At 53.0% G+C, this 22,590-nt stretch overlaps 1 protein-coding gene and 1 long non-coding RNA gene across 5 annotated transcripts in view; one reads left to right on the top strand and one right to left on the bottom strand.

The window, feature by feature from the left end:
- BABAM2 (BRISC and BRCA1 A complex member 2) overlaps positions 1-22,590 on the top strand; it is a 404,982-nt gene that overhangs the window by 382,000 nt on the left and 392 nt on the right. The gene's annotated exons all lie outside the window — the stretch shown is intronic.
- LOC309871829 lies at positions 920-10,730 on the bottom strand. Its single transcript, XR_014315509.1, has 3 exons — positions 10,656-10,730; positions 9,798-10,077; positions 920-1,965 (listed from the first exon to the last, which is right to left on the bottom strand). It is a non-coding gene; the product is annotated as an uncharacterized lncRNA (long non-coding RNA).

Below are 22,590 nucleotides of genomic sequence, written 5' to 3' on the forward strand. Positions count from 1 at the left end.
CCCACAGTTCCAGTGCTGCTATGATTCATGGGTTTTCTTTATTATTTTATTTTGCCTTAAGTTCCCTAGGAAGAATTCCCTTAAAAAAAAAAAAAAAAAAATCCCATCTCTGCCTACTTGTGATCTCTGTCTGTCAAATAAATAAGTAAAATCTTTAAAAAAAAAAAAGAAAGAAAGAAAGAAAAAATCCCAGACTCATATTAGCTGTTCTCCCTTCTGGAGAGAAGAGGGAATTTTCTGGCCTGGCCAGCACAGCTTGGGCAATCAGCGTGCCCCGGGAGGATGGGAACAGAACCAGGATAGAACCAGGGAAGGCCAGGGTCACCCAAGCCTTCCCCTCACCCGTATGCCCCCGGGTTTCTGCCTGGGCAAGCACGCCTGTCCCTCCCAGGCTTGGGAACTATGGAAGCTGTGAAGAGAGAAGTAAAGCAAATAAATAACACAGAATGATCGGGTCCTTGAACTCTCCAAGAGAATCATTTTGAAAAGTATCTTCAAGGGATTTGGTTTGTTTTTCCTTTTAGAACAGAGAGCAAGCGAGATGGGGAGGAATCCAGCTCTGCCTGCCGTCCAGGCATCCTCTCCAAATTGCGTAGGTCAGAGAGAACATGTTATTTATTAGAACCTGACATCTGTTGCTGTGAAACGATAAGCTTCCTTCAAAAGCCTGGCCGTCCATTACTGCTAATGCATCCCTCATCCCGAGAGAGCCACGTACCACCTTCCAGCCTGCGCCGGCCAGGCAGTACCAGGCACAGAGCATTTGCAGCCCTGCTCAGCCTCCTGACCCCCCTTGGGTAGGACCCCCCCAGGCCCTCTTTTACAGGCCCTGCCACTGTGTCCCTAGCTTTTTTTGATTCCACTCTTTGGGCTTTCTGCAGTCTGCTTGAAGGACTGATCCTTCCCCGCCACCCCCCCTACCCCCGCCCCCCACATCCGTCCTGCCCTCCCCCTTTCTCAGTGGTACACAGGGTGAGGGTTTCCTTTCTGGTCTCAGTCTTGTAAGCCAGAAGAAACCGCACATGAAAAGAGTAGCTGGGAAATCAAGACATCTTTGTCATGGAAATGAACCGAGCTCTACCATCATAAAGCTACCAACTGCTCAGGGACGGGTTCTGATGATCCTTCTCAGCCCCCGTGAAAATGTGGTGATAACCACATACAGCTACTTCCTTGTTTGTGAGTTATGGTCATTTATTCTCTTTCTTGGAAAAAATAGGCAGCTGTCCTACAGAGCCAAAAGGCTAGGGAAATGGGTTCAGGTTTTTTTTTAATAGCACATCAAAGTAGAAACGTACATTTATCAATGGAATCAGAGCTCAACAGAATTTGAACTATTGGAAGAAGTAAGGTAACAGTAAGTGAACATAATGCAAAGAATAGTGGCCTAGGAGTTGGGTGACCTTGGTCACATCCAAGCACGGCTATCAATTCCACGTGTGTTCTTGGGAAAAAAACTTCACCTCGGGCCTCGGGCCCTCATCTAAAAGCACTGGGCTAGTAGCTGATGATCACTAAGTTCCCCTATATTGGGGGATTTTAAGTGAAAATTGTATGTAAGGTAGCTTAGCATTGCTTTTTTATCCATGTTGAGAAAATTCCATCTCTGTGGCCAGAGGTCAGACGCAAATTGAAAACATTACTAAATGGAATTAAGTACGCTCTGTACGTGATGCTTTCTCGTACAACCCATATCTGGTATTTATAGAACACTTCGGTTGCGGAACATGCATGCATGTGCCCTGAACGCACACCCAGTAAAATACTTCTAGATGGAATACATTTTCAGATGTCAAGTTAAAACAGCTTCTTGGGAATTAGGTTTGACTGTTCCGATCGATGTACGTGTTGGTTTTTGACAGGTGCCTCCAGGGCTGCTCGGGGTGGTCATGTGTGATGTGAAGTCCAGCCAAGGCAGGAGGGCCAAGCTGCTGGTCTTGATCACTTTTCATTAAGGCATGAGTTCTAGAAAAAAGGGAAGCAGCAAAGAACAGTCAGGTCCGTTCATCCTGCGCACATTACGAGCAACAGGCAGAGGCCTCGCTTCTTCGGAAATGGGATTCTGTCTTGTGTGTTGTCAGACCGTGCAGCAGAAATGAGCCAGATCCATGACTTGTTGTAGTGCGGCTTTATAGAGGTGAGCAGAAACCAGGAGCAGGTAGTGGGGCAGTTACCTCTGCTCAGAGAGCGGCAACATAGCCCACAGCAAAGCTGAGATGGGTGGCCGAGCGGAAGTGTAGGTGTGACAGTGGGCACCAGTCTCAGGACCTGGAGCTTGGAAGGAACCTTAGAAACCATCTGGTACAGCCAAGACCGAGTATGGTAAGCATCAGCCATTGTGGTGGGAATTAAGTGAAAGGATTGGCAGAAGCCCCTTAGCACAGCAGTTGGCATAGACTTGACGTTCAATGCACCATTTTCATTTCCTGGAAAAACGTGTTCAAGACCAGACAGTACTATGATTAGAATACTGTGCCCCTGCTCACTCGTCCAGAGTCCAGCCCAAGCCACCTCTGACCTCCCACCTTTACTCTGCCTGTTGCCCACTCCCTTGCTCCCAGGAGCAATGCAGGGAAATCACTGCCCGCACGCACACAGCCATCCAACCAGCCGGTGTGTGGCCTGCTGTCCTCCTGCTGGCTCACCTGTGGCCATGGGGGAGAGCCCGGGGTACTCTCGAGCAGAAATAGCTCTCCTGGGAATATAGAGACCTGGCACTGAGTACCTTTAAGGGAAAGTAAACATCCCTGTGGCCGAACTTATCACTAGAATCAGTGGGCAAAGGAAGAAGGGGGGTGTCGTAAGGGAGCGAAGGATAGATGCTGCCTCACACCCTCCAAACTAGCAGGAAGGCCGCACATGGAGAAGGGGGTGAAAAATTCCAGTGACTCTTATCTTCCCAGACAGACAGAACCCCTGGCACTTAGTCATGCCTGGTGGAAAATGGAAGCCAGGAAAGCAGAAGTGAGGCTGCAGTGCTCTAGAGTCATCCTTAATCTGAACTCACTTCTGAGGAGAGTAAATGTTTTGCCTCCTGGCCAGTCGGGGCCAAGCTGCCCGGTGGAGATGCTGTGGCCCGAGTCAGGAGAACAGGCTTCAGGGCAGCCATGATTGTAAGAACCAAGTGTAGCAGTGGCTTCTGCGGTTAGGTTGTTGCTAGTAATTCATGCAGCAAACATTTCAGGGTGATATATACGATATACAGTGTAGGTGCAAAGCACTAGGGACTGCAGCACACCCAGTTCGAAGAGCCCCAGCTACAAAGCCTGCTGATGGATGGTGGGGCGCGCCATCTCTGGTTGATGTTCCGTTCTGACAATGAAGCCATCCATTCCTTAACTACTTAGTGCACTGGGTACGAGTCAGAATTACAAAGTGGGGAGCCCTGTCACTCCTCTAAAAATCAGAATCAAAATGTAGAAGACCAGAATTTCCCATTATCAGTCATTGTAGGGATCAGATAGTCTTTAAATAGTCATCATCCCAGTTGCCCAGAAAAGTGACATTTATAGGAACGTATCTGAAAGGGCATCATCTCAACAGAAATGAGAGTGGACCCTCCAGTCTCTCCTGGTCATCTGACAGACGACGATGGTAAATGTGTGCCAATTGCTTGTACTGTACCAGCACAGCTCCAAATGCTTCATAGATTTTCAGTTCCTATAATTCTCATACCAATCCTATGAGATCAATACTGCCATTATACCTATTTATTTTATTTTATTTATTTATTTGACAGACAGAGATCACAAGTAGGCAGAGAGGCAGGTGGGGGCAGGGGGAAGCAGGCTCCCCGCTGAGCAGAGAGCCCCATGCGGGGCTCGATCCCAGGACCCTGAGATCATGACCTGAGCTGAAGGCAGAGGCTTAACCCACTTGGCCACCCAGGCGCCCCCTGCCATTATACCTGTTTTACAGATTATGAAACTGAGGCCTTGCAAAGCAAGATGACTCATCCAAGGTCACTGGGTAACACAGCACAGGAACTAAGAATAGATCTTGGGTTTCCTGACTTTCCAACTACTTTCTGTTCTTTTACCACCCTGCCTCTCTTCCCCCTTGATTGAGTTCTCCCAGCTCGGCCAGGCAACTGAGCTCAGCATTCTGTTCGGAACTGCAGAGTCTCCAGGCTCTCGGCCTTGGGTGACACCCAGGTTCGGAGTGCCCCAGGGCGGCCTTGCACATATTCTGATTGGGATTGGGCTCTCCCCGATCACCAGCACTCTTCCAGCCAGCCAGCCAGCAGGTGTTTACTGTATTCAAAGTAGGTATCAGACGCCATGATAGTGGGACGTGGGACCCTTTCCCTGCCTTCGTGGAACCAGAGTTGGGTGGAAATGCCACATAAATGGTTGTTTTCTAAGGCAGCGCTGTGCGCCGTGTGCACGGGGGAACGCAGTAGGAGAGAAAGGAGGTCTGTTTGCCGAGGTTGAGGAGGCTGACGTCGGAATATGGGTAAGATGTGCTGGAGGGAGGCCGTGCCTGCCACAGGGAAGAGACCGCCCGGAGGATAGGAAGCAGGAGGTTCCGGGTAGCCAGGACGCACTGAAGAGGGCAGTGGTGGATGAGGCAGGAGAGAAAGAAAAGAGGCAGGTCAGAGTCTGCAGCCCGGAGGGAACATGAGCTCTGAAATCAGACCAACCAGAAGTCCAGTCCTGGTCCTGCCACTCTTTGGGAGTATTTTATTACCCCTGTAGACTTTGGTTTTCTCATCTGCCCATGAGGGAAGAACAGTCCTCTTTCACAGAGGACTGTGAATGTTCGACGGGAAGTGGATTATAAAACGCGGGCGTATTGTTGGTGTTCGGCTAATCACCGTGGCTATTAACTGCTGAGACATTCGACCTTTTCTTCTGTGGGCAATGAGGGTTTTCTTTGATCCATAAAGTCTATATTCATGCAGTGTCCTGCCTGGGAGTAGATGTGTAAATCCCACTAGATCCTCCGCGGCCTGGGAACCAGTCACAAAGGCAGGAGAAGCGGAGTTCTGTGGTCATGTTGGTGGAATGCTGTAAAGGAATGTTTGCCTTCAGTCCTTTCCCCCTTCTTTGCCACTTCAGGGCCCAGGGCTTTCAGAGACTGAATCATTTAATATCAGTAGATCCCATGCAATACTTAGAACATACTTATACTAAAAAGTTACTTGTTGTTTACCTGAAATTTAAATTTCACAGGACATCCTATACAAAAGGCCAGCCCAAGAATCAGTCACAACAGTCTGTGTGGCTTTCTGGGGAAAGGGAGCTCAGTGGTCTTCTAGGCTTCTCTCGGGTTCGGTAAGCTCTGCACAGCTGGCCTTGGGCAGTGTCTTCAAGTCACATCCTGAGCAGAGATATGAAATGCTGGGGATGCCCCTGTGTGTGTTTGAGGGTCAGAGTAGGCATGATGGGAGCTGTCTTGTACGAGTCTTCCCGTATCCCCACCTCTTCCTTCAGAAAAGAAACCCATGCTTGCAGACAACTGGCAGAACGAAGACAGCCTTTGTGAACTGGTAACTTGTCTCACGGAAGAAGCGCCAGGTCCCTTTCACAGAGTTCTTCTTCTGGGAGCAGTGCCAAAAGTGGGGACTTCAGCTGTCCCTTGTGGTGACTTGAGATGGCCATAGCAGGTGAGATTGTAAATGACCCAATGCCCCCTGCTCCGGTGAGTCTGGGGACCAGAGCCCTGGAGCCAGAAGGCCCATCCGGCCGCCTTGCTTTGGAAGCGAGACAAAGGAGACCCAAGAAAGGGAGCCCAAGGTCACTGGACCATTCAGAACTTGAGTCTGAGTTGAAGTCTGGGTATGCAACCCTAGGCTCTTCAGTGTTAATTTAGGGGATCTGGAAACTTCCGCCACACTTGTCTAATTGATTTCTGAACGTTTTCCCTGGGTTGCTTGATAACAGTACTCTCCAGATCCCCATCTGGCCGCGTGGCCTTTGGCGCTGCCATGGCCAGCTCTGTGTCTGACTCATCCCCTCCTTGAGGCCAAGTTTGTTAAGCCCCTGAGTGAGATCACTCCTGGTAGGGAGTGAATGCACTTTCGAATACCAGCTTGATCTTGGCCTTCGCCGTTGGTGCCTCCGTGCTGATCTCTTTGCCCCACCCGACCCAAGCGCTCTGCGGTTGAGATGGAAAAATCCACCTTAGAGCAGATGGTTTTAACCTCAGTTGCAGAAGCATAATTTGTCCACGTAACATGAGGTGAAAATTAAAACAACGCAGGGCGTGGGTTTGAGCCGCACAGCGCCCTTGGGCTTAAGAGTGGCTTTGACCTATTCCTCCCAGATCAGAATGATTATCCAGCTGCCAAAGAGTTCTTAGAGGAATCACTTGATTAAATGGTGTCACGGGTGAGGTGGTATTAGCCCTAAGACTGGCTTTATCTGCACACTCTGCACGCAGACCTGACCGTGCAGGCAGGGCTGGCCCACGCGGAGACCCGGAGCCGGGATCATGGGATCTTCCAGTCTTTTCATTTTCTTCTTCTTGCCACAACCTGTCACGAGACCAAGAAAACTTGTTTTGAAAATGCTTGACAGCCAAAACAACCTGTTCTCAAGCCCTGGACGACAGGGTTTGTCCTCTCTGACCACTTATACCCTGTTAGAGCTTTGACTAGCTGCTGACTGGAAAAAATGAATTTGCTGTTTTCTTCTCCTGTGTTTCACAGACAAGTGCCAGCGGCTTCACAGGAGCTTGTTCCCCTTTTCTCTCCAGCCCTTCACCAGAGACCTCTTAAGACTGGGCCAGAGTCTCACTGATGAAGCTTAGCAACATATACTTAGGAGGACATAACCGATGGTTACACCCGTGCCAGCCAAGCTTGATATGTGGGTTGTCTTTGCCGTCCTATTAGACTTTAACCTGTGATTTTCCACTTGCATTTTGGGCCTCTCTGAAGTTAAATGTGGGAGTCAAACTCTCCGGTTACCCCAAAGGCTGGTTTGGCCTTCCACCCAGGTAGCTCTAAGGCAGGCAGCAGTGTCTGTGTTCCTCCCCCCAAGCCATGCAGGTCTCCGTCTTGGATGGTCTCCCTTTTGGAAGTCACTGTGAAGGAGTCACTTCACTCCTCCTCTGAAAATACTGGGGTTGAACTAGAATAAGAATTGGCAAACAACAGGCAGCTGCCTGTTTTTATAAATAAAGGTTTATTGGAACCCAGCCACACCTATTCATTTATATATCATCTGGGGCTGCTATCACAAGGGCAGAGTCAAACTGTAGCGAGAGGATATATGGCTCACAAAACACAAACTAATTACCATCTGGCCTTTTCCAGAAAAAGTTCGCTGATCCCGGGACTAGGTGATCTTTAGGGTTTGGGGATCCAACTTTCTCTGACTTTTGAACTGGCAATAGGCAGTTTTTGTATAGCGAGAGTTCCTGGAGTAACTACTGAGGAGCTTGACTCTCTCTTCCCAGTAGTAGCGACACAAAGCATGCTTTGAGATTGGTGGAATCTGCAGAGGGTGGGGACTTACTCTGCTCTTTTATGGTTTATTTTGCTACATGACTGTGTTTATTGGTCTGCTGGCTCTGGCATCCATCATGTTCACCAGTTCTGGAAAAAAGACACCCCAGCTGTGCGGGTCTGACTGCATTCAGTAGCATGGTTCAAGGTGGAACACGATTTGTACCTCCGTGGAAGAGAACACGGAGTGGTTGGCTTGACCACCACAGCAGTAAAAGGGAGCCGATGCTGCCCTGAGGACCCATCCTGCCCCTGTGCTGTGTTTTTCCCTGAGTCTGAACTACAAGGTGGGGCAGGAACAGCCCAGAGTGCTGAGGTAGGTTGGTGGCTGCAGTCAGAGAAACAGAAATGGGTCCTTAAAATGCCTTAAAAAATTCAGAGACTAGGAGAGGACTCATCTGTTTCATCGTCTTCCCCCGTTAGCAATCCAAACAAGATTCTAATTTATGAACTTGGCGTCCTAGTGACAGGCATCCCCTGTGTGTGCTCCAGGTACATACATAATAGAGAAACCAAAGTACAGAAATGAATGGTCCTCTTCTCAGGGCCGATCTGGTCTATAAAGAACTTCTGTGCTCACTAGAAAAGGTGCCCTCTTTGGGTTGGTGCGGAGCAGAGTTTAACTAATAGCTTTGGGTATGAAAAAAAAAAAAAAGGAAAGAAAGAAACCTGTCTGTTTCTGTGGACACGTAGCACTGGGAGAACACAGAGCTTAGCCAGCAGAGTGGGGACGGAACTCCGGGCCGCCACTTGCTGCTTCGGCCAGACGCCTTTGTGTAGAGTAGAAGCTGCTTCCCAGATGTATCCGCATCTTAGAAGTCTGTGGGGTCTTTTCCCAGGGGCCTCGCTGGCTGGCAACAGGTTAACACTGCTTGGCCTCAGTTTCTGAGTCACTGCAGCCTGGGCTGGCCCCTAGCATGCCCGTTTTTACCTGTCCCCGTCAGCGGTGCTGCCTGGCAGGGGTGGCTGCAGCGTCTCAGAGCGGGAAGAGGGGTGCCCCACAGCCAGAAGCATGAAGACTTGGTCCCTTCCCAACAGGCAGCATAGACCTTGATCTTCTTTAGGTGCCTATCGTGGAGAACCCACGTCCTGGCTCCTCTTTGCTCACTTCTGACCTGAAGCTGGCTCTCAGCTTTAGGAACACCCATGATTTTCCAGAGTTCTACCCCAGAGGTCAGATGCGAGCAGCATGAAGAAATCTGTTACGGGGTCCAGAATAGACGAGCTCACGGTGGCGGGAGCCGACCTCACTCACGAGGCATCGGGCTCCACGTCCCCCGGGGTGTGCAGTGACGCCATCCCACCGGGACAGCCCTCCTCCATCGGGTGTGTTGTCAGAGTGGTTTCCAGGAGGTGGTTATGAACTCTCCACGGGTGAGATGGCTTTGTGGGCAGATCCGATTTCCAGCGCTCAGCTCCCGTTGGGAATTGTGTTTAGGCCAGCTGTGTGGGCAAATTTTGAAAGATTCCTAACCTACCGTTTTCATTCCGCATCCAGCCGTGGTTCTCAGCAGTTCCGAGGCTAGATGATTGGGAAGAAGGAGAAGCCAGGAGCCCACAGTAGCCCAGGACTTAAAATCTACTTCCTGTCCCCTTTCTTGGTTCTCAAAGGCTACCAGGAACAAGAGGAAATGTAGTTTGTCATTGTTTTAAACCCCTAAAATGTGCAGAGCACTGTGCTAAGGAACAGAGTTTTGTGTCCAAGAGCAGTTATCTCTGTGCCCCAGAAAGACGCCGTCAGGAGGAAGAAGGTGGGCCATGGGCATTGGCGCTACCGCACCCGGGGGGGATGGGGGATGGCAGCCCAGGGAAGCTGGCACCGGGGAATATCCCTGCAGTTAACTCAGGACCAGAGGCCCAGGGTCTGAGAGAAAGAAAGCTTACATTTAGCAAATGTTTTGATTTTTAAAACAGAAAGCTCCTTCAGGTCACCAGGTTCACGATGATGCTGCGCGCTTTGAGCTGCAGATACAAAGGGCAGATGTGGGGTGGGGAACTGCACTGAGCAGGGCCCTCGCACTGCACCACGGCTAGGTCCCGAGAACCCCGTAGTGGAACGGGAGTGCCCCAGAGTCCTGCCCTTCCCACACCAAGCCTGTGGCTGCAGAAGACACAGAACACCTTCCCCGGGCAAGCTGCTGCCACGAGGCACTAGCCTCTGCCCAGAACCCCCTCTGCCTTTACAGCACAACTGAGCTCAGGTGGGTTCCCGGCTCTGCCCACGTCTGTCTCTTCCTGAAGTGCCCAGGGAGGGGGTAGAGCAACGGTCTCTATTTAATACACTTGATTGTTGCTTGGCTTAAAACGGGCTTATTTTAAAAGCATATTATAAACTATAAAATACCAAGTATCAAGTTGGTTCCTTTCCTCACTCAGCAAATATTAAATGCCTCCGGGATGCCGGCCCCATCCAGGCAGGGCTCCCAGGTACTCCAGACCGGCTCGTAGACAGGAGCGATTGCGTCTGTGTCTGTTGCCTTAAAGCGAGGCAGGAGTGAGCTGCTTGGAGCGTTCCAGCAGCCGTGTGGTGGGCGTGGAGGGCGGGAGCAGAGGAAACCAACATGGTCTGAGTCCTTACCACGTGCCTGGCACAGGTTCCTCATCACAGCCACACGAGCTGAGTCCTACGGGAAATACACAGAGATTCGGGGTGGCCAGGCAGCTTCCCGAGTGACACGCAGGAACCAAGTGACCGATCCATATTTGAATTCAGTTCCCTCCAACTCTCAGATCCACACGCAGGGATGGTTGCCGGAGGCTCCCCTTTGCCACAGAACGACCCTAGCAGTTTCTCTCTCTACACCCTTGGATTTTTCTCCTCCCAAATATCCCCCAGCTCAGTGACTCAGTCCAAATCCTAGCCAGAAATGATCCCTCCTGATTCTAGGCCAGAGAATGGGGATCATGTGAAAGGAAAGCAGGACGATGCTGTATCACCACGAGCCAAACGTCGTATTCACAAGGGGGCAGGTTTTAGGAAAACAACAGCCTTTGCTGCGTGCTCACAACTCCTCCCGTGGTGAGGCCCAAACCCTATACTCTGGGAAAGGGAGGGTGGGGTCTTTTCAGGCAGAAAGCTACCAACAAGGACCCAGAAGTCTCTCAAGGGAGATGTGGATTTCCCTCAAAGAGCTAGCTTCTGGAAATAAATATAGCAAAGGATTTCATTTGCCCGCATCCTGAGGCCTCTCTTGCCTCTAACCTCCTACAGAGGACAGGGGATTGCAGAACTCTTCTCCTTGTGTCTGTCCCGGCTCAGCGGCGGTGCCTCCTCCTCTTAAGTTTATTCTGATAAAGAAGGGCTAAAAAAGGAACAAACAAGGTTATCGTCTGGCTTGGTCTCCAAGAACCAGTCCCCGCCGTTGACAGTTACGCCTGGACTTACTAGATCCAGGAACACGTGTTCGTCCGTCACGTGGCAGAACGTGGGAATATTTCTGTGTTGCTGAGGTGCAGTCCCCCAAGATGAACATGGAGGCCTCCAGTGTCTACACCAGAGGGGGTGGGGGATCTAAAGAGCCGGGTTCAAAGCTGGGCAGACCCAGGGCTTCAGAGCCAGTGACACCAGGGAGCTCCTGCCCACAGTGCTCAGGAAGGCAGCCTGGCCTCGGGGCCCTGAGTGCATGGTGGAGGCTCAGCTGCCCCAGCCATTCCATTCACAAGCCCCCCAAAACCTCGGCTGAACGTGTGCCACCTTGCTGCGCCCGAGGGTCATCACAGAAGCAGACAATGTGTATACAAGAGACATCAACCTGCAACCCCAAGCCATTGAGATAGGGTGTTTTGTTCCAGAAGACACAAGTTGGACCCATGGGCGGGGGTCTGTCCCAGGGGACAGATTTCAGTTTAGACTAAGGCAAAACATGACAACTAGTAGACGTGCCTTGAAATAATGAGCTCTCCCTCGTGGAAGGTAGTCAGGCCAGGGCTAGAGGATCTCCCCTCAGAGGTACTGTTAGGGCAAGTCCTGCCCTAACAGGATCCTGAGATCTCCTCCATTCTGTCTCTGGCTGGTCCCAAATGAGTGTCTCCACGGTTGGCCCTCGAGCTCAGAGGCAGGACAGATACCACGGCTGGGGTGGGTAGCCGCGAGCTTGTGGAAGTCCCAGTGCTTATACCAGGCCTTGAGGGTTGGGTCGGTTAGGGTAGGGGGGGAGGCCCCCAACTTGTTGCGTGGTCCAGAAAGATTCCCTTTCCCTGCAAAGCAAACAAGTGCCTACTTAACTGGCTCCCAGCGTTGCGAAGGGGAATTAATTACTGTTTGTGATACACTTGAAGATTCCCCGATGAAAGGCCTTGTATAAATGCAAATTATTATTATTGTCATTAAAGATGCTAGACGTCTGGCCTGCTGGATAATGTCCTGGTCTTGCTCTGAGCAGAAAAGAAAGCCAGCTCCGGGCAGAAAGTTTGCTGTGGTTGATGCGGGACAATCACAGTAAGAAAGAGGTTCCGGGAGGGCTTGGCACATGACTGTGAGAGTGAAGCCACCCAGCTCCTGACCAGAGTTAGCATGCCGCTCTCTGCTCCAGGAGCCAAGTGTCTGTGGGTTTCCGAAGGCCAGGGCCCGCTCAGGTTCATTCCTTGATCCCTGCAGGACCCGGCGCCGAGACCTGAGCAGGGGCTAGCCATGAATGAATGTTCGGTCGTCTGCCCGGCTGAGGGATGGACGGAAGACAGCCGGGATGTATGCTGGCCACTCAGTCTTGGGGTCCTGTGTCAGATCTGGAGACAAAGAAGAGCGATCTAGAAACCGCAGATATATGTGATGTCTCCGATGATGCTTATTAAGGCTTTGAGAGAACCCCTCGAGCAAAGCGCAGGGAGAGCTCATTTATTAATTACTGTTTCCACTTAAGACACCGTCTCTGGCTAAAGTGGTTGGATTGCAACCAAAGCAATAATAATAGTAATAATAATGGATAATAGTGTATTAGACCTGGACGTGAACTCAGAAGCCATCCCTTCTCTCGACCGAGGAGGCATCTGGGGTTCAGGGAGGTGAGGTGGCCCATCCCCAGGCACAGAACAAGTTAGAGGCAGAGCCAGAATCACACTTCAGCCCTCCCCACTCTAGTCTACAGCTCAATTATTTCAAGATAATAATACCTCTCATTTTATAGCACTTTACAGACATAGTCCTTCTCAACAGCCCTGGAGAGTTCTAAGATGCCAGGTGACCTTCCTGTTAAAGGACTTTCTGCCCTCTGCTCTTCTGGGGCTCCTTATTTAGCGAACATTCACGATGTCTGGCATGTGCAGCTGGTAGATGGCACATGTCACATGACCTTTTCGCGGACATTCAGAGTAGGCCTCATGCTTCATCAGGGCGCCTGAGTACTTCCAGGAACCAGAGGGACAAGTGAGAGGGAGGCCAAGTTCACCCCTTTGTCCCTTGTTACTGCCGTCACAGTTTGACTCCAAAACCACCCAGTGCAGGTCCCCAGAGGGGGACTGAAGAGAGCACTCAACAGCCCTGGACACATGAACCTGTAAGAGAGAGGGCCGTTTAGGGGGCTGTGCAAGAACAGAGGTGGGTGTGAAGGGAGCTGGCAGTAAGTAGCTCTCGAAATTCGTAACCGGGCTGTGGGCAATTCTCGTTTTCACAGAGGGGACTGAAATATAGCTAAGCTGATGTTTGGGAGGGGAGGATCCATGCATCAAAGCATGGAGTGGTTGGTCCCCAAGCACACCCCCTCACCGTAGACGACCGTCCTGGTGACTCAGCGTCCTGCAGCTGCCCCGAGGCAGACCCCTGCCCCCCCCCCACCGGAAGCCATGGCGGTGGGGAAAGAATGTGTACTTTGGGGTCAGTCAGCTCTGGATTCATAAGTAGCATTGCCACCAATTCCCTGTGTGATCTTAGAAAAGTTACTTGGCGTCTCTGAATCGTAGATTTCTCACTGGCAAGGACAGGTAATAAGGCCTCCCTGGTAGTAGGCCCAGGAGAAGGAGTCAACGTAAAGTAATACAGACGGAAGCAAACAGCACGATGTCTAGGAGGTAGTAGGCAGCCCCTCCCGTGTACTTACAGCTTTCGGGGTTCCTGCCATCCACAGGAACACATTTATTTTATATCCTCATCCAGTATTTATAACTCAAACAAAAGTTTCCTGGAAAACTGTTTCCCCCTGCCACACATGACACATCCTGATTTTGTTTTGTTTCATGTTAATGCTCGTCGAGACCCACGAAGTGGGTTTTACAACCCGCTCCAGCCGTTACACCCATCACTGGAACCAGGGCGTTTGATGCCGTGTGTGGGTCTCACTTATCTTCACTGTATGTATGTCCTCCCTTTCCTTCCGGTCCTTCCTTCCTGCCCTTGTCTGTCTAGCTGACACGGGGGCCACAGCTAGCTGGGCACAGCATGGCAGGGCCCCAGGCTTGGTGCAGAGGGGAAGAGGCTCGCCAAGCAGGTGAGCTCCTCTGCCTGTGCTCTTCCCGGCCCTCTGCGGTGCCTCAGTGGGACCGACAGGACCCATAAGGCCCTCCGCCTGCCAGATTCTGTCTCCTGCCAGCCTGCTGGAGAACTTCGCTCCTCTCCTAGCCCAGCAGAGCCCACCTGGTTTCTGCGAAGGCCACTGCAGCCCAGCGGGGAGGGTAGGCCTCAGGCATCCTCTCCCATTGAATAATTTCATCTTTCGGAATCGCTGCTATTCCTTCTGTAAGGCCCCGAGAGCCAGATGTCTGGGAATGGTCTTTCGGCGGCCAGGCGTGGGGAGGAGACTGGAAAGAAGAGGGCGCATGGCCATCCTTGTAGCCTCTCCCCCGTGTGTGCAAGGGGCATCTATCTGTGTACACCCAGCTGTCGGAGGGGGCGGGACGCAAGCACCCAGGGAGCAGCCAGGGGCCCAGGCAGCCAGGGAAGACACGAACTACAGCCTCCAGCTGCTGAGAGTCAAAGTGAGAGAACCCAGATTTAGGCAGACACCACTTTATAGCCCCATGGAGATTCTCTAGGGAGAACAGCACTCTTTTATGCCCCAAAGAGTTGATTTCCTAAGCGTTTCCTAGTCCTTTGGGGGTCTGGCCGTCTGATGGGGAGGCTGATGCTTGGCAGTGCTGAGTAGGAGCCTTGGGCTGTGCCTGCTGGAGTGTGACTCGGGGACGACCTGCCCTCGGCCCGGCCAGCTCAGCTGGGACCCTGAGCACTTCCTCTTTGAGGTCTAGCCTTTGGTTTTTCCCCCCTTCGCTGACTAAGAGGGGAGGGTAATCTGTGACCTTGGCAGTGACTCACAGCCATCAGACAGGTGGTCCGCTTCTCCCCAGTGCAGGTGAGCGCAGGAGAAGCCCTTGCCCTGGCCAGGCCAGTGGAGGGATCTTGGTCCCCACCACCAGCATCCACACGGCTGTCGGCCAGAGCCAGGGCTCGGCTCCTGTTCGTGTAGCCCAGGGCGGAGCAAGCAGAAGATTGGTGCCCGCGGTCAAGGCACCTGGCACCCGAGGCGTGGTGGGCAGGTGCAGATTGGGAGACAAGATGAGCCCCCAGGGCTGTGGCTCTGCTCTGGGGTCCCAGGCAGCACCACACTCCTTAGCCCCCAACACCCACTATCTGGCTTCCTTCTAGCCAGGTACACCCCGTCATCTCAGTCCACCCCCCTGCATGGGGGCCCATCCTCTCTCAGGGGCCACACGGACACCCTCTCTTCCCAGCCTCTTATCAGGTAGGTTCAGGATGGAGACAGCGTCAGGCTGAGAGGTACAAGTTAGAGAGGACTCTATCCCTAGAGTCCCGCCCAGCTAGAGAGACTCTGGCCCTAGCTCCAGGGCCTCTGGTCAGCCTTGGGGCTGGCCTGCCTCCCTCCCTCCCTTCCTTCCTGCGCCAAGTTGGTATTCGTTTGCTGTGAGGCCCAAAGGACGCAGGGATGGGTGAGTACCACCACGGGGCTGCCATCAGGGAGTGTAAGCTGGCTGGGGGACAGCGGCTGGGATGTGACAGAGGTGGAGCCCGTGGAGGACGGGCGCCCTGGGGTTGGGGAGGCTCAGGAACCCGTAAGGACTCCCGTCCCTCCCTGTCATTTGGCTAGCTGGCCTGTCCTGCCCTCCCCCGCCTTCTCAGTACACAGCCCCCCGGGATGCCCCGCAGGCAGGGACACCTGCAACCCTTGGGAGCAAGGCCTCACCCCTGCAGTTGCAGAAGCCAGCTGTAAGCTAGCATAGCCCAGAGGAACTGGCCAGGCTCCAGAGGGCCTCCTTGGAGAGCCTCAGAAGGAGAGAGAACCACTAGGTAATTTTGATCATTTTAGTAAGCATTTAAAGACACCCTATGATTTAGCAGGAGCCAGATTTCATCCCAATACTTTGATGTCTAGAAATGGCTCCTGGTTGGTTGGTTGGTGAAGTCCTCCTAAAACAGCATTTGATTTAATTCAACACATACTGGGACGATGGTCCTAGCCGTCGATCGTCTCACAGGCGAGGAGCCCGAGCTGTACAAGACATCGTCTAGACACCAATCTAAACATTCCAGACTCAAGGCAGACCACGGCTGGGCCTGAGGTCGGAGGCCCAGCATGCCGCGGAATACAGCAGAGGGACAATCAGTTCCAGCTGAGGGCGAGGGCGCTGCGGGAGCCTGGGAGCGTGTGAGGCGGTGTGCCCATCACCCGTCAAGCCTTCGCATCTCAGGCGTGTTGGTTTCCTTGTTTGGCAAGTTAGGACCCCCTAAAAATGAACCAGGCATGCTCAGAGGTTGGCACATTTCGGGCGACTGTGGGAACCAGTTACAACCACTTGTTTGTTCCAGAAGCCCGCACCAGAGAGCCAGGCTGACGTCGCCTGGGGCACAGCCACAAAATGAGCTCCCATTGTGCCAGTCATTTGCCCACCAAGGCACCCAGAGTGGGATGGGGCGGTCTTCACAAGGGCCTTTGCCCTTTGGGGTGAAGGGCAATAGGACCAGGTCTCTCTGTAGAGATCCTATTTTAGGGATGACCTCTATGACACGAGGTCCGTATTTACAGCAGCCGCCGGGGACAACGAGGACAAGGCAAGACCCCGAGCAATGATTAGCAGGTCTTGCCTCACACTATTTACGGGACGCCTTTGATTTTCAGACCACAATCGGTTTTCATAGGACTGATTAAAAACATGTGCCAGTGGAAGTCACAGCTGCAGAAGAAAAGTGGAAAAAGAAATGAGCCTTAGATGTTTTGGAACTTGCCTCTATTTGCAAAAATGAATTCTGACTTGATTTATATTTCCTTGATTTACTGACAATGAGGGTCGTGTCCCCGAACCGCTTCTCCTGCCCCGCCCCCTCTCCACCACCGCCTTGGCCTGACTCCGGCAAACAGCACAAAGCTCATCTCATGATTGCCCAGCGAAAAGTATTTTTGAATTCCAGAAAGAGACGACTGCGTTCTGCTTCGGAAGAAGATGATTGTTTAGGCTTTTGTGAAATAAAAAAGTCCCGAGTAAGAGTCTGAAGAGGCAGCAAGGCCACGGAGTCTCCTGTGTGGCCTCCTGTGTGGCTCTGGGGTGGGAAGACACACTCCTGTGGCCCGAGATCAGGGTACCACTGGGTAGGTACCTTTCCTGAACTCACGAAGCTTCTGTTTTCTTGCCTGCAAACAGAAAGCAGGGCTTCCTGCCACACTCGGCATGCTGGGAGCGCCAGCCACATTTAACCTGCTTCGTGTCGTTCCTTCCCTTTCTCCTGAGTCCCCAGTCTCTGCGGACTTTATTTTCAGTTTTTGCTCTTACTTTCTTAAAGCTGTACCAATTCCAATGTTGAGATGCTGTTTTCTTCTTTCGAAAAGATCCGTTGAATAAATACGGAACTGCAGTTACAGGAGGGAAAACCCCTGTGGATGAGCCTTTTTGGGGCAAAGTTCCTAACTGCCTTCTCCTGAAGTTCGGAGGATTTCCCTGATGGCCGCTGTCATAACTCCAGGGTCTGCAGAGCCCCTTCCACAGAACAATCACAGATGATTAACAAGAACTTGGGATGGCACCTTCCCTTGGTGGGAGGACAGAGGGACAGCCCAGGAGTCAGCCTTCCGTCCCTCTCATGAGCTGCCTGTGGTATCCCGAAGCCTCTTCTTGGAGCCCTGCAGGATTCATCACTGACCTGGTCTTCTTGGTGAAGGAGCTTGGTGGCTAGTCACAGCGGCCACCCCGCCTCGCCGCCCTGCCACCTCCTGCGACTGTGCTGTGCCAGCCCTTGGCCTTGGGCTTGGCTAGGGCTCTCATGTAACAGAGTAGTTAAGTGGCTTGCTCAGGGTCGTCGCATGGATATCTTATAACCGTAGTGAGTGGCACTAAGAGACCATGAAGTATAAATCTTTCTGTTACGGGTGAGGAAACTGAGTCCCAGTTCCAGAGGACACACCAAACCAAGGCCTGGACTAGGGCCCATGTCTTCTGTTCATGCTTCAGGACTCTTTCCACCTGACCCACCGTCTCCCCCTTACCATACCACTGCCCTGAACAGAAGATCTGTTGCAGGCCCCAGCCCACTTTGATATACCCCCATCATGGGCATCCAGAGCCCCAGGATTCTTAAAACATCCCTCTAGTTCCCAGCTGCCACCCCTTCCCTAACCAGAGCCTGGCACAGGAGCAGAGCCAGCAGGCTTGGGCAAAGGACAGCAGAGCCTGCAGGTGCCTCTCAGCACACAGCTCACCCTTAGACAGCCCAGGTATGCCGCCGGCAGCCCTGGACTGGTTTTCAGGAGATGCACAGTGCTCTGCAAGTTTGAAGTTAGCCAAGAAGCCACGGCAGAAGGGATGAACGGAGGGCAGCACCCAAGGCCCCCTTCTTCCACACAGGGGCTCGCTCTTCTGCAGCCATACATGCTCTGGCTGTTCCCACAGACTCACATCCTCTGCCCTCAGACCCAGTTTGGTCCCGATGGGAGCTGTTGACATCTACCAACCATCTTTTCAACCAGGCACCGGGCCAAGGCTGACTTGGGCCATCTCATTTAATCCTGATGAGGATTACTCTTCGAGGCAATGTAAGGCTATTTTCCCCCTTTTAGAGTTGAAGAAATTAAAGCTGAAGAGGTGAGTCTCTTGCCCAAGCAATACAGGCAGGGGCAGTTCTGGGCCAGGAACTCAGGTGTGGCTGGTTCGAGCGCGCACACCACACGCACTGCCTCGTCCTGCACGCCCGCAGCCAACAGGGCCTGGGGATCACCAGACTTAGCTCCCTGCTTGGTATGTGAGGAACCTGATGCCTGGAGAGGGGAGAGATGTCCTGCGGAGCACCCCGTTCCCTGACTCCTGGCCGGAGGGGTCTGTCTGCCTCGCTCCCTGCCCGGCCACTCCTGCTCTGAAATCGTGGAAAACCTACCCAGCTTTTCTTCAGCTTGGGGTCAGTTCTTCCGGTTTTATTCTTCTCACCTGAGACTCTGGGATTGGCCTGAGCTGTGATTTCATAACACCCAGAGCAAAGGGACCACCACCAGTGAAGAGGGTCAGAACCTTACTTTGTCCTGAGGCATATTTAGCTCGAATTTGGTCTAAAAATAAATGCCCTTCCAGTGTGAATGGATAGAATGATGAGTTTAACTGATTCAGGGCCTCTCTCCCCACAGCTCCTCTTGGCCGTGAGCGGGAGGTGAGGAGACGGGCCCTTTGCCACCCGCAGCCCACCACGCTTTAAAGCTTGCCATGCATTTTGTCTTTGGGTCAAAGAGTTTTTTAAAAGGTGGCAGATAACCAGTGCCTTTGGCAAGGTATGCCTTGGGCAGTTCTCCAGTTTCTCTGATAAAGAGTGAAATAAATGAAAACAGCCTTAAAAACAAAAAATCTATAACTGGGTGGGAGCCGCTTGTCATTTCCCCCTTCCGCCTCCCCCGTCTCCCTGAAGTGACTTCGTGAGGAGGCAGCGGAGCAGCGCTCACTGACGACAGCTGGTAGCCTCATGGCTCTCGACAGCCCTTCTCCACACTGCTTCCCCTTGGCGTCACGCGGCTCACCCTGGCAGGGAAAGCCCAGGACAGAACAGGAAACTTCAGAACTTTCTGAAGGAGGAAAGAGCTTCTCTAGAGCAGGCTCCCTCTCGCCAAGACCTTTCCGTCTGAGGAGCTGGGAGTACGGCAGCCCCTACCCCAGAAGTTTCCAAGGAAAAACTGAGTGGATCAGATTTGCTTCAGGAGCCGTGTGACCCTGGGCCTGCAGCGCCGGAGGTGCGGGGAGCGCGCCGTGCCCCACAGGGCGCGCCCCAGTATCAGGCAGCCCCATCGAGCTCCTTCACAGGGGCCTGCTGTGGGGCCAGCTTGTACCCTGGGGTGGGGACACTGCCCTGCGCAGGGGTGCCTGGGTCGGTCACATGCCATGGGGTACTTGAAGCAGCAGTGCAAAGGCAGTGGACGTTGGCAGCGGCCTGTCTGTCGCTGACCCTCAAGGATGGGCCACCAGGCTCCTCTCCGGTGAACGCGTGTGTGTCACTGGGCTAACAGCAGAGGATGGAATGGGGAGGGAGGACTGTCCTGCATTTGTGGGTGGTGGCAGACAGCCGGCAGGGTCCCTGCCCACATGGTCCCATGCAAGCATCATGTCAGGGTGGGCTCATCACCCCTGCTCACCGGGCGAACACAGCCCAGAGCTTCCCTTGGCCACCCAGCCTCGCTCTGGGGCTGTGGCTTCGGCCTCATCGCAGTGGCTCTGGGCCGGAAGGACGAGTGTAGCCGTGCAGCTGGCGGAAAGGGGCTTTGAGCTCAGAGATGGTGACCGTTGGGCTGGCTCAGGACCGCGTCGAGCAGGATGTGGATGGAAGAGGGACCTTTATCCTTCTTTCTCACTAACTGTTGGCATAATTTGAAGTTTGAGAATGGACTGCGTTTTCTTCTTCTGTACCTAGATACCACTTTTGTCCACTCCCAGAGGCTACGTCTCTCTTTTTAGTAGCAGGTCATGGACCTGCCTTAACATTTTACAAACCCGCAGCCATCAGTAGATATGTTAATGACAGCCACTGAGGTCGCACTGAGTGCTGTCCGTGGGCTGGCAAGTACCACATATGCGTATGTGACAGACACCGGGAGAAGCACAGAGACTGTCTGTAGGCAGAGAGAGAACTTCTTGGTCACCAGGGAAGACTTGATAGGAGCCAGCGCACTTGGCCTGAGCATGAAGTGGAAAATGGCACATGAGAAGAAGAGCAGGTGGCCTGACTGGAGGAGGGGGCTTGCATCCTGGACCATGCCTGGGCTTTGGGGGGGTCTGTGACATCCTCCCAATGCCCCCAGTTGCAGGGCGGGGAACTTCCGTGCAGTTTTTCTGGGAGAGGATCCTTCGTTCTTTTAGCTTTTCAAGGGAGGGGTGCGTGAGCCTAAAAATGTAACGAAAGGGCAAAAACGATTTCTTTGACATGTTGGAGCCAGATAGTGAAAACCACTGAGTGCCAGGCTGCACGTCTGGGGAACATGCAGGGTCTTGGTTGGGGGAGTGACAGACAACCACACTTCAAGAAAATGTGTTCGGTTGCAACAGAAAGCCCAAGTCCGCCTGTGTCCAGGGGAGAGACAGCCTTCAGCAGCAGTTTTGTTGAAGGACAAGACCAGGAGCCAGGGCATGTCACGAAGGATAGAGGGGACATTGTGGAGGAAGAAGACGAACCTTCAGGATAAATTCACCATGGGGCTTTAGGGAGAGGTAGAAACAGGATTCGGGCACAGAAATGCAAATGGGCCAAAGCACGTTCAGACACATGTTATGGAGGAGCCCTTCATTTGGGGGGCACCGGATTAAACTGCAGGGACACCCATAGGTGGCTGGAATGTGGGACTGGAAGTTCCTGGGAGAAGTGAGGGTCGTTCTGTGCCGAAGAGGGTGAGTCTGAGAACAGCACCATGTGTGAGGGGCGTGGGGGGCGAGACAGGAGGGTTCCAGAGAGAGAGTTCGTCAGGGGCATGGCAAGAAGGGAGGTAGACCTAGAATGCCGGGTGTCACCTGGGGCACGGCTCCCTGAGAGGGGAGCCCGCGGAGGCCAGGGCCCGTGTGAAAGAGGTTGCGGTTGACTTGGTGCTGGGGCAGCAAGCAGGCCGTCAGGTCTCGTGTGACTGCACTGGGGGACCCCAGGGCCTGTTGAGTTGTGCAGGGCTACTCATTCCTGCACCGGCGGAGCCTTTTGGGGGCCTTGGTGGTACTGGTGGTGACCGGGCTTCTAGGTGGCCCTTCCTGGTTCATGTCACGGTTCCAAGTGAGCCACTCAGACAAGTAGGGTGTGACTACTCTGGCCTCGTGTGAGAACAGTGCTGGGGAGAAGCAAGTAAGTGGCAAGCAGGGTGACCAGGGGCAAGAGGTACCACCCTGCCCCTCCACTTCCTACCTCACCTGCTGTTTTCCTGCAGAGCTTCGAGTTCCCGGCTCACAGTGGGCCGCTTCCTGCCACCAGTCCCTCCTCCTGCTGTGTTTCTTGCCTGGAACATGGAATGCTTCCCCTACCTCAGCCCAGCGCCTCACGGTACCCCCATAGATGCCCTCACCGCCTCAATTGGTGTTACAATGTGTTGGTCTGCTCCTCTAAACTGGGATCTGCTGCCGGCAGGGGCCCTGTCCAGGTCCTCTGGCAGCCCCGGGCATCGCATACCGTGCCTGGCAGAGCAGGCCCATGCAGAATGTGGAGCCCATCTCTACCGATTCAAATCTGGGTGCCAGAAAGGCCAGACGGTCCGCCCCAGATCCTTTACCTCTCTGTAAGCAGCCAAGGAAACTTCTCTTGATACCCAGCCTGGATTTTTTTCCAGCAGACCAGACTGCACATATGTTTGGAAATAAATGGAGACCATGAAACACAAGAAACCCTTTTTATTAGACCCTCTTTGTATGAAGTCAAAGATCCAACCGAGTGAAGAGTACAGCTCTCTTTATATTTCTGGTCACAGAAACGACAAGGTGGCTGGCTGGGCCACTCTCTGGCTTGTCGCGGGGGTCGGGCCCTCGTCTTCGGCCTGGGAGAGGCAGAGGGAGCCCGCGTACTGGTGTCTAACAGGACCTGGCAGCCTGGAAAGTCTGCATACGGGCCCTTGAAAGACCCGTGCACGATAGTACAGAAGTGAACTGCTTGCACCTCCCTTGGAAAAATCCAGAGAGTTTTGCATCAGCAGGGAAGGGAAATCCAATTCAAGAGGCATGAACAATAAGTAACAACTGTTCTGAGTTAGGTTGAAAGCTCTGAGTTG

This window comes from Mustela nivalis, assembly GCF_964662115.1.
Source record: "Mustela nivalis genome assembly, chromosome: 8".
In the NCBI taxonomy this organism is placed as follows: Eukaryota; Metazoa; Chordata; class Mammalia; order Carnivora; family Mustelidae; genus Mustela; species Mustela nivalis.